We start from the raw sequence: 16,109 nt of genomic DNA on the forward strand, positions 1-16,109 counted from the left end.
AGAGCATCAATGTCTGTGTTTTGGTTGGGTAATCATTTCTTTCATCTGTTATGCAAAAGATTGGTGGCTCAAGCCCAACTAGGGACCCTGGGATTTGACTGATGTCAGCCCTTGCAAGATAAGCTTATGATGCACATTCTCTCTTAACTAGCCTCTCTCATTTTTCTTATTTGTAAATTGATAATTAATAATTGTATACATTTATAGGGTAAAGAATGACATTATAATTTTAAAATGTAATGTGGAATAGTTAAATCAATCTAATTATATCCATCACCTCAAATGTTTAACATTTTTTATGGGGAGAACAATTAAAATTTATTCTTTTAAGTTTATCCTCAATACCTATATTTCTTAAGTTTAAAGGTTTATGATCAAAATCTTGTAAAACAGCTTCAGAAACTGTACAACAGCATGGCACAGACTGCAGCCTACTTTTGTTTTTACTGCACAAAAGTGATGCCTGAAACTCTTTAACTATGAAAACAGTTGCCTAAGTATTTTGCATATAACATGAAATCATTGTGTGCATAAGATTACTACTGCAGTAATAGTAAAACAAATTTATTGGTCTTATACAACTTGAGATCAAATAAAAGGTACATTATCAAGTAGATTTGTCTTATTTTAAAAGCATAGGAAGGTCAATTTAAAATGCACTACCCCCATTTTCCAACACTGAGCTTAAAACAAATTAATGAAGAGGGGGGAAATGGAAAATTAGAATGAGAGATAACTTTTATTTTTTTTTTTTACAGATGGTCTAAGGATAGGCAAATAGCTTTCACTGATTTAAATGTGGAATACATTATTATTTCAGGAAAAAATTAACAAAACATCTTATGAAAAAGTAATATCTCTACTTCAAAATATGCTGCTATTTACTCACTGCCAAGGACAATTTTATTTGAAATCTTGTTTCTATAATTAAATCCAAATTAATCATCAAAAAAGGTTAATACATATATAACCTTTCAAAGATGAACAAAAGCCACACACAAAAATTTTATTCATAAGGCTTTAAAGATTATCTATTTAAATAAATGCTCATTTCCAAAAGTAACCATAAGAATGTTAATGTATCATGTCAACAAACAAAGCCATAAGTACATCCATCATGTTGGAGAATTTTCATGACATTTAGGATGTTCTTGCCATAAAAACATGCAAGCTATGCATTCCCTACATGGCTCTCTTGTAGCAATGAATCAAATTCTAGAAATATCATAAGGGAACTTAATAAAGGAGATCATACAACATAAACAATCCATGCCTGCTGTAGACGCTTGCAGCCTTTCATTTTTGTTATGAAGCAGCACCAGAGTGGTAAAACTGCTTGGTTACGCAATCAGCCTTCACCGTGTTAAGAAGTGGTTACTCCTGTACCACATTCTAAAAACTTGTCCATGTAAATAACTAACGTAACTATCAGGAGCTTTATAACCATGTATAACTCAGAGCTGTGTACATCTGGTTTGAGATGAACAAATGCAGCATTAAGAAGCCACACAAAGGAATGACACTGGTGCATGGATATAGGTGGATTCCCACAAAGGCAACACTCAGTCTCTCATATTCACGTCGTCTTCATCATGATCACCCCCATTCACTGTGGATTCTCTTAGCAAATCACCAGTTCCCTTTTCCACAGAACATTCTTTTGTTTTAGGAGAACCTTATTCTATTGATTTCTGCTCCTTTTTCTCTTTCTCGCAGTCATATCCTTGTTCCTTTTCCTCGTAATCCTGAGAAACCTGTTTTACATCTTTATCACTCTCTGAGTTTCTTTCCCAGTGCTTTTTGTTATCTTTATACTTCTTCTCCTTACCTGTTGATCATTCTCTTTCATCTCTACTTTCTTTGTGTTTATCTTTCTTCTTCTCCTTTTTATGTCTCCTAGGGGATGGTGAGCAGGACAATTTTCTTTTAGAAGATGGAGACTTTTTAGGAAATCTTGTTCCACTCCTGCTTCTTCATTCTCATCTCCTTCTGCTTGCAATTCTAGAATGCCTAGCTGTGCTATTACTTTTTGGTGATATTTTGGAACATTTCTTTTCTTTGTCTTCTTTCTTTTGTTTCTAGTTTTTGATGTGTTCCTTGACTTACTCCTCTCTCTGGAATGAGATCATGTCTCAGATGTTTGGATTGTTGCCTATTCCTCGACTTAGAATGTGATCACCTCCTCAATCTGCTTCCTGACTGCCTGTGTCTAGAAGACAAAGGAGTCCTTCTCCACTTGGAATGTGATCTTGACTTTGAATGCCTTTTTTTTTTCTTCCATTTTATCTACCATGTTCCAACCTCTGGACCACACAGATTGATGTCTCTTCCAAATGCAAAATACATTCATCCTTCCCAACATTCTAAATTCTCAAATATGACAGCATCAGTCAAAAAATGTCATGTACATCTCATCAACTCAAAAGTTCAAAATTTCATGTAAATCATCTACATCAAGTATACATGTGGTACATGAGGATATTTTTTAATTTGATCCCTGGCAAATTGCCCTCCATCTGTAGACCTGTGAAACTAAAGAAATGACATATCCTACTCCCCATGTGCAGTGCTGGGAGGAACAATCATAGAGATTCCAGTTTGAAAAGTGGGAAAATGGAAAGTACAAGAAAGTCACTGATCCAACACAGTTTTGAAAATGAGCTGGGCATAGTCCAGCAGGAGTTTCTTAATTACTATCAAAAGCCTGGACTAATCCTCTGGGACATGGGGCTTTGTCTCTGGGCTTTAGGCTCTGCACTTGTTTCCTCTTCATTGAAATTGTTACTTTTTCTTTCTTCTCATATTCCATTTGTTCTTCTCCATCCTCATGGCAGCATCTTCCCCTTAATGGCTTGGGACATGCTTCTCACCGAATTGGTCTGATATTGACCATGTCATGGTTCTGACTGTCTCCCACGGGGGCTGCCTTCATGATCTCAGGCTCCTTTGAATCCTCTGTACTGACCTGACTTCTGGCAGTCATCATTGCTTTCAGCTCACCTGGGTGGTTTAGGAGAAAGCCTAGGACTGCAGATAACCAGGACCCATTTCTGCCTGCATTATCTTCAAGAGGAGGAGAAAATAAGAGGAATGTTTCTAAAAATAAATAAATAAATAAAAGACCTACCTGATAGCTGAGATTCTCCAGAAGTTAAATCAGAGGGAGAAACCTAAAGGAGAATGGAGGAGCTAAAAGCCAGAGTGGGGAATCAGGGTTCCTACTTGTATCCCCTATCAGGTGGGACACCTTATGTGGAAAAGGGGACAGTTCCCAAAGAAAGGGAACAAGGGACTGGCTCTGCTCTAGCTGAGTTCTGGAAGCTGTTGGAGCTCTGAGGATTTTTCCCCATGATGTATATTTAACAGTGGCCTTTTTTCTAGGGAAATTTCCCTGAAATAGATTCTTGGGCCTCTCCAGAGATTTCTAACAAATATCCCAGTGACTAATATACATGTTCTTTAGCTCTGTGTCTAGAAAAGTTTGGGATGCCTTTCTGCTTTGTGTTATTTTATTTAACCATCTGAAACCTTAGTGGTGAATGCTGCCCTGTCTATTTCATACACAAGGATTATAGCCTCAAAGAGGACATAGAAATTCTCCCTTAAACCATCCTTGGCATATGTGAAGCTGACATTTAAATCTCAGATTGCCTTTGCCTAGGCTATGCTTTTATTGCTTCTGCACTGACCCAGAAGGGAATTTGGTTGGGATCATGGTTGGGATTAGAGGTCTTTGGTAAAAGTGAGTTATTCCTAGTAATGGTTAATGATTCATTAGATAATTATTTACTGACTGTTTTCTGTAGCAGATGTTCGTGGACACACTAGGGACATGGGGTGACCAGGGCAAACAGAGTCTCTGCTTTAAGGAAGATTATCTTCCTATTCAGGAGACACATGGTTTATAGATAATCACATAAATATACTTTATTTGTGATTGTGTAACATATAATTTGATACTTTGTGTTCCTTAGTCCCCCTGGACCAGTCAGTGATTGAAAACTGAGTATAAATACTAGGACTGGGCCAGGCATGGTGGGTAACGCCTATAATCCTGGCACTTTGGGAGGCCAAGGCAGGAGGATTGCCTGGGCAGTAATGTGAGGTCCTGTCTCTATTAATAATAGAGCTCTGTGTACTAATAGGTGACTGTTGTCATAACTACTCATGAGGCTGAGGAAGGAGGATCACTTGAGCCCAAGATTTTGAGTCTCTGAGTGGGGGAGGTGCACAGTAAATGTGCCCTGGGATCTGCAGCTGAGACCCGACCTTGGTCCCTGTTTTGATTGTCTCCTGCAGGAGCCCTAGCCGAGTCCACACCCTGAGAACTCAGAACTGAGGGAGCAGATGGAAGAAAGAAAGTCAGCAGGTTTGGGGGATGAGAATAAGCCAAACAAGGATACAGTAATGGTGGAGCAGTTGGAAAACAAAGGGGGTGAGAATAAAGACAAATTGGGTTCAGAAGTCAGGGGTCACTGAAGAATGCCTGTCGTCACCCAAACCCTCAAGGAGCAACCTGGGCTGAGTAGTCAGGATGAGAGAAGAACTTACTGCACAGTGAACCTGTGCACCTGACCAAGGAGACCCACAGGATGGCTCAGAGCTGGCTTCTGCTGAGGAAAGCAACAACTCCAAGATTGGGAGGATGTGACCATAAGGCCCTGCCTGGCTCCAGGAGCCTCGATCTCAGGGCAGCCCTGGCAGTGGACACCCTCCAGATAAGGGCAGGCTCAGCAGGAGAAGGGCTGGAGATGTCCATTTGCACCTTAAACACTTTTGCTCTAGGTCAGTGAACCAGGGAAAAGGGGACCCTTGTATAGGAAGTAGTGATACTCGGTCTACTTTTTGGCCCTTTTAGTTGAGAAGGGTCTTGTGGCAACCCAGGGAATGGATGGAGAAGTCACAGACACATATTTCTCATGACAGAGTGAATCAGGAAGGGAATTCCGGAGAGCAGTCCCATTTTCATCAGAGCTCCCACAGGGGACTGTCCCAGGGCATGGATGCCGGAGGGCAGGGGCCTCTCCACGGAAGCAGACACGCAGCATCCTGGCAGGAAGCAGAGCGTCCCTCACAGGATGTTTGGGAAAAGAATGTAGATGGGACGATTGGAGATTGAAACCACTTTCATTCAATCATCGATGACCACTGCTGAGAGGCCCCTTGGTGCTGGGCCCTGAGCTGGGAACCATGAACAGAGAGAAGAACAAAGTCTTATCCTGGCATTCGCAGAGCTCTCAGTCTAGTAAGCAGTGAGTCATGAGAAGTGTGGCGACAGAGGACTCATTGGAGGGAGTGTCCCCCGCAGTATGGGAATGACCTCAGTGGTTGTCCTGGTCCCCTTTCTGTTTGTTTCCAACAGCTGGATGACACAACATTCCTGACCTCCCAAGATACAACTGACATCTGTCCTCCAGGGCCTCTCAAAGTCAACACTGCCAAGGATGCCAGAGAAAACTGCCGATGTCAGTAGCTATTGACTATGTCACGGCCACCTGGAGACATCATGAGACAAGTTTAGTAGGACTTATTAGTCCATGTCTGCCAAAAATATTATGCTGTTCTCTGTTCTTTCTGATAAGTTAAATGCGTTCAAGACTTTACTAATCTCTCATCACATGAAAATAAATAGACTCTATTTTTAGAATTTCAGTACCTCATATTTTATTCTCAGATTTCATTTCAAAGAATGAATGTAGAAAGGAATAAAGCAATTTCCATGTTTGCAGTGAACATGTAGGGAAAACCCAGGCTTTCTGATATTCAAGTGGTTGATGAACACAATAACTTTTGTACTCATAGAGACAGGAAAATCTCACACCTCTTGTTTCACTCTTCTGTTCATCCTATCCAATTCTGTAAAATATAACACCTGTACTTATCTAGGGAAGTTGGATTCTCAGTTAGTTGAGCTCAGTGAATGCAGTTACTGATCCCTGTGGGTAAAGCCTTGTGCTAAGGACACTGGGGATCAGAGGAAGGGGGCACCGATGCTTACTGCAAAGAGGTGGAAGCTGCCTGCTCCAAATTCAGCCAGGCATTTCTGTAGGTGGGGAATCAGTAGCTCACACCAAAGGCTCCCTCTGCTGATGAGGAAGATGATGATGAGGAAAATGACAGCCCTGGGCTTTCCACTCCCCACAGATTCAGGTCAAAACCACCTAGAGAATCTCCTGCAGAGAGTGTCTTGGCTGCCAGTGTCATAGTTGAGTGTCACCCATTCTTGATTTTTTTTTTTTTTTTGAGAGCTTAATAGTGCCAAATGCCTTTATTTAATTTTTGTGTTTATATCATACCTTATTTAATAAATAATTTAGAGTAGCACAGAGTCAAATATTGGAATGACTAAAAAGGATAGAGAAGGGGGAGCAATAAATTAAGAAAACACAATTCTTTATAAACTATGTATAAAGTAAAATTTATGGTTTTAAGGGGCAAAGATATTAGAAAATAAGAATATATGTATGTTAAACCACCTTTAGAAGGAATGCATTCACAAAAATTATTCCATTTTTATTTAAATAAAACACCACTACCATGAACAATAAATACTGTACTGGGAGCCAAAAGATGTAGATTTTTGTTTTGGGTTTGTTACAAACTGCAACTAGAGCAAGTCATTTAGTCTTTCTGGTGTTAGAGTTATTGTTTATGAAATAAGTAGTGTTGATTAAAAAACAATGAAGATTCCTTCCTGCTACAAAATTACATGACTCCATGCATTATTATGAACAGCTTTATTTTTTTTTCTTATTTTATTTTATTTATTTATTATTTATTTATTTCAGAATATTATGGGAGTATAAACATTTTGGTTACATGTTATGTCTTGGCATGGGTCCCATCTGTGTGTTTTATTTCACAGATCATATTTAGATTGTAGCCAAAAGAAGAGAAGCAATGCAGTGATGGACTAGAAAACCTTGAATCACATCTGGTTGGGCAACGGATCTCTGAAAAGATCAAGATCCTGCTCAGAAAGTGAAGCTTTGGGGAATACATGGATGAGTTGGGTTAAGTGTCACGTAGTGAGAAATAATTTATTGCATTTTGCAGCACCTGATGACTTCTGGAGACACAACTTTCTCCAAGTGACCCTAATCATGGCCCTATACACCAAATAATAAAGAGAAGCACCACTTCCATACTTCCATTGATCTCACCAGATCAGGAGGTCTTTAATGCAGTAAATAAGCTGGGAAAATGGCCCTGCCTCTAGGGCCAAGGAATAACACAGATCCCAGGGGGAGTGACACGGGAGGAAGCCGAGTGGAACTCATTACAGTGACCAAAACATAGCACATAAATTGGCTGCAGGCTTTGGAGCTGTAAATGTGCTTCTCAGAGCAATGGAAACATTACCTCTTTAAAAAATGTGTTTGGTGAAAATGTGGACCAAATGAACACTAAAGCTTAACATAGATCTCAAAACCAATATCGTTCCACAGTGTAGTACGAGGATGGTTTAGGGTGTAAGAGGTACACTTTCAAAAGTGGTTGAGCAGTCCTCCTTCCTTCACTTCGGCATGAATGCTCAGGGGCCCATGATAACGTGTGTTACACCCTCAACTCAGGCAAGCCCACCAGCTGAACTACAGAGACCTGGGCTACAGGGGCGTCTCCCAAGTCTCAGGCTCACAAGACCTGGGTGGGAAAGGAAGCCAAGAGCGTGAGGAGGTGGATCAGGAAATCCCTCTTCCCTGCCTGCCCCTCTCATGTCAACCTCACCTGCTATGTCTCTGAACCCCATTCCACACATACACTGTGAAGCCTCATCACCCCATACTCAGGACCTTGAACATTGCATGTTCTGTTAGAGGAACACAACCACAGGTCGACAGTGTTAGGTCAACTCACACAGATCTATGGAGCAATGCTCCTAAAATCTGCTCTTGTTCCCTGTTCTGTGCAGTACGTGGGTGGACAGCATGAAAACGTAAAACCTATCATCAGGTTTACAAGTCTTCCCAATATAGACAGTCACTTCGTGTATTCAAGGATATATACATAAACTATTTTAATCACTTTGACAACTGGTAGAGAACATGAAGAACTACAATGAAATCCATTAGTAGCAAGTATGAAATATAATGTTTAGTGACATTAAATAAAAATCTAAAGCAGCCCACATATTGGGGAGGAACTTAGGGGGTAGGGAAGTGAAACTTGATGTAGGTATAACGAAAGACACACAGCTGCCACAGTGACAGAATAGAAGCCAACAAAAAACTGGAAAGCAGCAAGAATATGGAGACAAGACAGAAACCATATTGAAAAACTAAGTATTTTTTCACTTAGTGTTATAAAATACATTTTGTTCTATACCTTTTAATGGATTTGGAAGTATAGAAGAAGATACAGAGAAGAATGTCATGAGAGATTTATGGTTTTACATTGCAAAAGCTCTACATTATTCAATTCAGGAAAGCCCTGCAACCTGTTTTAATGGTAAAGAAATGGTGGGGTGACTACTTAACAACCCTGAAGAAAATAAAACTTGTGGGGAAAGTTTATGCCTAGATATTTTCATACATACACAAGAATGAACAATAGGAAACATGCTTAGAGTTACTGGGAAAGTGATGGATCTGTGGCATGGGCACAAGGCTGCACTGTTCTCAAGCATGGCTGCTCAAGGGGTGTCCCCAGCAGTGGTGACCTTCAGAATAGACCACGTGGCTTCTGTATCAGCATGGCCCAGGCAACTGGAAGGCAGGGGCTCCTAAGATTCCATGGCACCTCCACCTTATAATTCTGCTATTGCAACCCCAGGCCGTTACCTGGCACGCTGAGCTCTAACTCACTTCAGTTGGAGCTTGAACTACGGCAGTGCCTTCGTCTCTGAGCTCTGGCATCTGAAGTGTGCTTTTTACAGTGAAGGACTGTCAAGTTCTGTGTGGTGTCAATCAAGTCTTTATCAACAGCAAGTTAAGAATTAAAGTGTTTGTCATCCCTCAGTCCTGATGAAACCTATTTGATTTCATTTGTTTTTCATGTGTTTGGGTTTCTTCTCCCTAGTTCCTGGCTGTATCTCTTCTGCCACACACATTTGCATGGCAGGATCTCTCAGCCCTTTTTGCAGTCAAAGGGCAGAGATAAACATCCTGGAAATCAATAAGGAATTGCACTCCCAGCTGGCAGAGAGCGAACAGCAGTTAAGAGACCTGAAGGAGAACTTGCTTACCTCTGAAGCTACTGCCTACTCCTTGGCCAACCAGCTGCAGAAATATAATAAGTTCTATAGATTCACCATCCTCAAAGTGATGAACAATTGTTTGTCTTCTCTCTGAGAAAATAAATTCTTTCTAGACTTGATTCTTCCCTTTATCAAAATAAATTTCGTCCTGACTATATTCCTAGAAAGAGAAAAGTGGGTATTTTTACCTCATTTTTCTGAGGATGGAAAAACTGAGGCACAAAAATTTAGTCCTGATTCCAAGTGAGGAGTAGGATGGGACATGGGTTAAAATCTCAGTTATTTATTCTGCAGCAGGAAAGGAAGGGCCTGTGATTTTGAGGAACAAGCTGAACTTGTTTGTATTAGGTCCTCTCTGTACTATATCAAATCCTGCAGTCAGATAACAGCACAATTGTTCACATTTCTGGAACTCATGAACTTCCACTCAATTCAAACTTCTGTTGAGGCCCAGTAGAAAAATCACTGTGCTGGTTCCACTGGGGAAGGTGGTGACGGGACACAGCACCTGCTTTAAAGGAGCTTCCAGAGGAATGTGCTCCCAACACAAGTTGTGGCCTTCCTAAGTGACACTATCAAGAGAGCCGATCCTGCTTCCTGGAACACTGGTTCTTCTCCGAGTGCACAAAAGTCATTTGACACCTAGCTGGAAGGCAGAGGGTGCCTCTGGAGATGTCAGGGAATCTGTCACACCCCTGTATATCCCCTGACCTGGTGAACCTTCAGGGATGCAGGACAGCCAGCAGGTGCAGGTGGACCTTGAAGGTCTGAGCTATGTATGAGACATATGGCACAAGTGAAGGGAGGATAAGGAGGAGAGCAGTAGCCCCTGTGACAAGTACACCAGCATGTGGGAAGGGCCTCCCACCACCCCCTAGTCAGCCTGGCCATTGCCAGCCCTTGTCCTGCTCAGGAAGAGAAGCTTTAGTGACTGACGGGATCCTGGGAACAGGGGCATATGCACAACAGCAGGATTAGAGGGAATCTTGCAACTCTGAGGCTGAATTTGCATCATTCTCCTAAATTATTTTCGAATAAATCAATGGGGGATTTTTTTAATCAAAAAGACTTAAAGAGAAAAGTAAAAATTGAAGCCTGCTAGGGAAGTGAAGAGATGAGTTTTGGCAAAGGGCAAACTATGTTTAACACCTTTTCTTGTAATCATAATATAAGCATATGAAAAATTGTGCAATCGAAGAAGAGGGAACAAGGCTGAAGACCTAGTTGAGGTAACAGTGCAGTGTGCAGAGCAAGGACCCTGGGAATGCCTCTGGGGCTCCAATGCAAGCTGCCTTCTTCTCTGTGCCTCAGTTTCCTCTTCTGTTTATACGGTGCTATCGTAGCACCTATTTCTTTGATTTGTACTGAATACATTAGTTAATTCTTGTAAAGCTTTTACAACAGTGCCTGACAAGAGTAAACACTCTGAATTCATAGTTCTGTTACTTCTAATTTAGCTCAAGCTTCGCTAGTGTTTGGGAATTTTTCTCTCAGATCCTTGTGGTCTAATGCTTTCTATTTCACACAAGCGTATCCAGATAAGACTTTTTATCTTTGAGATGCTTGTGCATTCTTTGCATTCCCAGCGCAAGGGAGCCATCAGTCCTGTTGTCCTCCGGGCCTTCCCAACTGCACAGGAATCACTGCTTCACGCCCCAGCGCCGTATTTTCCATAGGAGGCTGCACAGCTTGGTCAAGTGGCCCCTGATTCAGAGCCAGACCTTAGGGGATGTGAGTTCTGGCTCTAGCGAATACCAATTCAGTCATTTGTCGAGTTACTTTATGTGCCCTTAGGCTTCTCTTTCCTCATATTTAAATGGGGTATTATCAATGCCATGGAGTTGGGAGGTTGAGAAATAAAGCTGTGGAAATCCTCGTATAGAGCCTGGCACTGGGGATACTTTTGTCCTGGGGATGGACCCTGCCTCCTCCCCTGTAGACAGTGACCTCAGCAGCGTGTCCAGCTTCCCACCGAGGCAGGTATGTCTGTCTTTCCTCGCCGTGTGAAGCGTGCAGAGACATCATGGAGTCCATGCTGGGTGAGAAGCCAAATTTCAAGGAGAAGGAGCAGGCGGAGAAGCCAGCTCTAGCTGAAAAGCTCTGGTCAGGGGTGCTGTGTGTGCAACAGGCAGGCGGGAAGGTCTGTGAGTTTCTGGAGTGGGTCAGCTCAGCTGGGACAACTAAGAGCTAACCTGGCCAGGGGAAGGGCAGGAATTGACATGGCAGGCATGAGTTGCACACATATTTATAAATCAAGTCGAGAACAAAAATAATGGTAAAATCTGGCCTACGATTGTTACTCAGAGCCATGTTTTCTCTTTTCAAACAAGTAACTATTAAGGCGAAATTCACATAACATAAAATTAACCAAAGGAAAGCGAACAACTCAGCAGCATTTAGTATAGTTGAAATGTGCATTTAGGTGATGGAAACACTAAAAGCCCAGACTTTACCACTACACAATAGAGCCATGCAACAAAATTGCTCTTGTACCCCTTACATTTGTACAATTAAAACTTAAAAATATTGTATAATCACCATCCTATTTACTCTGAATCATAACCACCTCCTGATTGAATGTGGCTTCTGATTCTTTTATGCAAAGAATATTGCTTCTTGGCCTTGTCATCTTGTTTTCTTTCATCCTTTCTATCAGCCCCAGCTGGCCCTGGCCCCATGTCTTCATGTGGCTGTGTGTGTCCAGTCTACACAATGTACTGGGTGTATTTTCACATGGAAATGGTCCTGGCCAAAGTGAGGAACCAAAGGGACATCTTTATTAAGCCAATTCAGGAGGATACGTGGCTCATTTTCCAGAAGAAAAACATGAAGGGAATGTCAAGGAATCTTACAGGAGCACTTTCTGACACAGAAGAGGCTTTTCTTGTACATTCCTCTCTGTCTTTGTCACAAGCAGTTCACCAAATATATGCCAGAATTACACTTGGAAGGCTTCTTGGGGATATTTTCACAGAAATCTCCGCCAAAGCCCATATAATCTATTGTTCAACTGTGCCTTATAATATTTTCTTTTGCTCCCACCATAGGGAATCTAATATCCTAATTCAAGATCAGGCCTGAGAGCTTACCCAGCTATGGTACACGTTCCAAGAGGGGAGAGATGTCTCATTTCTACTCAATCGTCATCTCAAGGCCCTCGTCACCTAAGATGATCCTGACAACTGCCAGGGGCAGGGCCTTTTACAAGAGCACCTGGCTGAGGGGCACAGGCTGGCAGAGCAACTCACCTGCATGCTCAGCCCAGGAAAGGTGGCCACAGGCCCTCATTACTCTGAGATGCTCCAAGGTGCCTGGCTCATAAGACACTCAGCTCACAATGTGACTCTTTAACCAGCTGTCCTGGTTTGCACATAACATTTGTGGCCAAGACGTGATCAGGGCTGGCCGGTAGGAGCAGAGGAGAGAAATGTACAGGCCGGAGGTCCTCTTATCCTGACTCTGTCTTTCCTCCTGATGCATCGTGGACTTTGGGTGAGGAGACAGCCTCCATCCCCCGTTAGAATAGAGCAGGAAGGTGTGACAGGAGGCAGCATGTTAGAGGGATAGCAGTCCTGGTCTAGGGATGAAAGGTTTCCAGGCTCCACCCTGAGTGCTGTCTTTACTACCTGTGAGCCTGTGATGGATTTATCCCTCCTGAATTTCTCAGTCTTTATGTGTAAAAAATGTAACACGTGTAGCTGTAGAGATCATATGTGGGAATGGAATATTCATGAATGCACCTCAGGAAAGATAAAGACCCTCATTCTGGGTTGTGTTAAGATACTTGATAAAGTAGCATCTAGTGTTGGGAATGTTGCTGTATACTGAAACACTTTCCATAGAGAGAATTTCCCATAACACAGTCAAAGCCAATTTGTTAATTTGTTTTGACTGAGGAGTTTATAATGATAAGTTGTTATTAACTAAAGACCTTAGTTTACATTTGGGTTCACCCTTTGTATTGTTCTTTCCATGGCTTTGCGCCAATGTATAATGACGTATATTCACTATCACAGTGTCAAACAGAATAGTTTCACAGCCCTAAACATCCCCTGTTCTCTACCTATTCATCCCTCCCTCACCCCAAACCCCAAAACAACCATGTCTTTGTGTATCATCAGCAATATGCTTTGCAAAGATATTTTTTCCCAGTCTATGGCTTATTGTTTAATTGTCTTGGCAGTTTCTTTCACAGAGCAAAGGTTAATTTTAATGAAGTCTAATTTATTAATTCTTTTTTTCATGGATTATGTTTTTGGGTGTTGTGTCTAACGAACCAAATCTAGGTGGCCAAACCCATGGTCACCTAGGTGTTCTCTTTCATCATCTTTAGAAGCATGATAGTTTTGTGCTTAATATTTAGGTTGATGATCCATTTTGACTTATTTTTTTGGAAAAGTGTAAAGTCTGTGTCAAAATTCATTTTGTTATATGGGAATGTTCACTTGTTCCAGTATCATTTATTGAAAAGATAAACTTTTCTTCATTGAATTGCCTTCATCCCTTTGCCAAAGATCAGTTGAATCTATTTCTGTGGGTCTGCTTTTAGGCTTTCTGTTCCATTTCATTGATCCAATGAGGGGAGAGGGGCTGAAGGTTAAGTTGATCACCAGTGACCAATGGTTTAATCAATCATGTCTATGTAATGAAGCCTCCATAAAGACCCAATAATATATGGATTAGGGAGCTTCTGTATAGCTGAATCATGGAGGCTCATAGAGGGTGGTGCACCCTAGATGGGTGTGGGAGCTCAGAGCCCCTCCCCTATACATTGCCCTGTACATCCCTTTATCCATATTCTTCATAATGTTCTTTTTAAAAAACAGGTAAATGTGTTTCCCTGAGTTCTGTGAAGTGCTCTAGCAAATTCATCCAAACAAAAGAGGAGGTGGTGGGAACCCCAACTTGAAGTCATCAGTCAGAAGTTCTGGAGGCTGGGACTTGTGACTGGTGTCTAATGGGAGGGCAGTTTGGGAACTGAGCCCTCACCCTCCAGGCAAATAGTATCAGCATTGCAGCAGAGGATACCCAACTGGCGTCCATTGCAGAACTGACTGATTGCTTGGTGGTGGGGAGAAATCCCCACATGCGGTCACAGTCGTCCTCTGTGATGATTGTTGTGTATGATGTAAGAGCAGTGAAGAAACACAGTTTGAGTTTTACCAAATAGCTACTAAAGAAGAAAAGGACCAATGGTCTGCTGTGATCTCAGGTTATCAGTATGGAAGTGCCCCAAATGTGTGGCTCCTTCACAGAAAAGGCTGAATATTCATCAGTCATTGATGGAATTTGTATTCTCTCTCCAAAGTACTGTTTGTATAACATGGAATAAATGGCGAAGAAAAACAAGTGGATAGATGGATTAAACCTATAGCCTCTCTACTTGAAGCACACTTGCTCAAACTGTTTTGAATATAAGATCAAATAAGAAATAAATCATTACATTGAAATCCAGTGTACAGAAAACAATACCTCTCCTTATTATGCATAATGGAATTTAGTATTTTCTTTTGAATAGTTAAAATAAATCCTGAAGTTTACATAAATGTCATAGCCCATGCATATTGTCAGCACTACAATTTGAAAATTTTTCTTTTGATCAATTACTGTCATTCAGTGAAATCCCCAAAGAGAACTATTATGTCTCATTCCCCTGAAGAGAATATAATAATAAATCAAAAGTGAAACTCAGGAAATGATTGTACATTTATACTTGTTTATGCCACTCCTGACACTGGCATAAAATAGTAAAACAGGGATCTTTCTTGAGAAAGGACTTTGGGGGAAAAGAATAGGGAGGAGGGAGAATGTAGTAAAACACAGTCACCTTTTTCATGTTCCACTTCGGAGTCTTCTTGGTTGAGATATGGAGAATGTGCCTAGAAATGCCTTACGTTGTAACTGGGTATGGAATCAACTTCAGGGAATTAGGGAATATAAGGTGAGCCTTGGTTACAATCCTTGCTCACTCTTTGCTAATTCCATTTCGAATCTCTCCTTTTCCTTTTCTTTGCTGATCCCCCTTGGAAGAATGCGTTTAATATCTCTAAAACCTTATTCCTGTCCTAGCCAGCTTCTAGTGATTTTTGATGGCTCTATTGGAGCCTTTCTCTCACTTCTTCCAAATAGTAGGGAAAGGGCCTGAGGCCTGGGTTCTAGTTCCAAGGTTGTCAGTAAAAGGTCACGTCGCTTTAGTGGAATCTTAGCCCTTTGGCGCCACTCTCTCCTCATCAGTAAAAGGAGGAACTGGACCTGGATGTTGTCTGAGGTCCCTGCTGGCTCTCACATCCATAGCTCGCCCACTCTTTCCTAAAAGACTGGGAGATGGAGTTATGAGAGGGCGTAGTTCTCTGCAAGGGCCCTCTCCTTCTTGCAATAGTCTGTTTCTAAGTATGATGATTGACACTGAGCATGTCCCTCACCAGGAGGTGTGAAAAGCCATCACTTTGCTGCAGACAAATGAGGAAAGTAGTTGATATCAGATTTTGTTTGGGTGGGAACTGGGTCCCTATATCCTGCATGTCAGGCTGACCATAAGTGCAGGGAGGTTTTCTTCTCATTTGTGGCTATCACTGTCCTCTTCAGTCAGCCTGAGGCTCACTTCAGCTCATCCTCCAACAGGAGTTCAGTTTGCCCCTGGGTCTGTCCCATTTAGCCATCGCTCCAGACTCAGCCATCCGCAGGACCTGACAAAGACTCTCATTTGATTTTTTATTTCTCTCTTTCTCAGCTACCAAGTTCTACTAGAACTACGAAAAAAATGAAAGTGTTTCAGAAAAAAGTAGCTTTTCTACTTGATGAAACAAAACAGCAAATCAATTTAAAGCCCAAACAGAACACAGGAGAGATCCTTCACCGAGAACTGAACTTTCCTACCACACAGTCCACTCTTGATGGTTTCCACTCCAATAGA

General features: G+C 41.7%; 2 pseudogenes; one reads left to right on the top strand and one right to left on the bottom strand.

Moving 5' to 3' along the window:
• Positions 1-1,562: 1,562 nt before the first annotated feature.
• On the bottom strand, positions 1,563-2,983 carry LOC138385763 (serine/arginine-rich splicing factor 11 pseudogene; annotated as a pseudogene).
• Positions 2,984-4,592: 1,609 nt separating this feature from the next.
• On the top strand, positions 4,593-12,547 carry LOC138385764 (putative neuroblastoma breakpoint family member 5; annotated as a pseudogene).
• Positions 12,548-16,109: the final 3,562 nt, after the last annotated feature.

The sequence above is a fragment of the Eulemur rufifrons genome, chromosome 7 (assembly GCF_041146395.1).
Source record: "Eulemur rufifrons isolate Redbay chromosome 7, OSU_ERuf_1, whole genome shotgun sequence".
Lineage (NCBI taxonomy): Eukaryota > Metazoa > Chordata > Mammalia > Primates > Lemuridae > Eulemur > Eulemur rufifrons.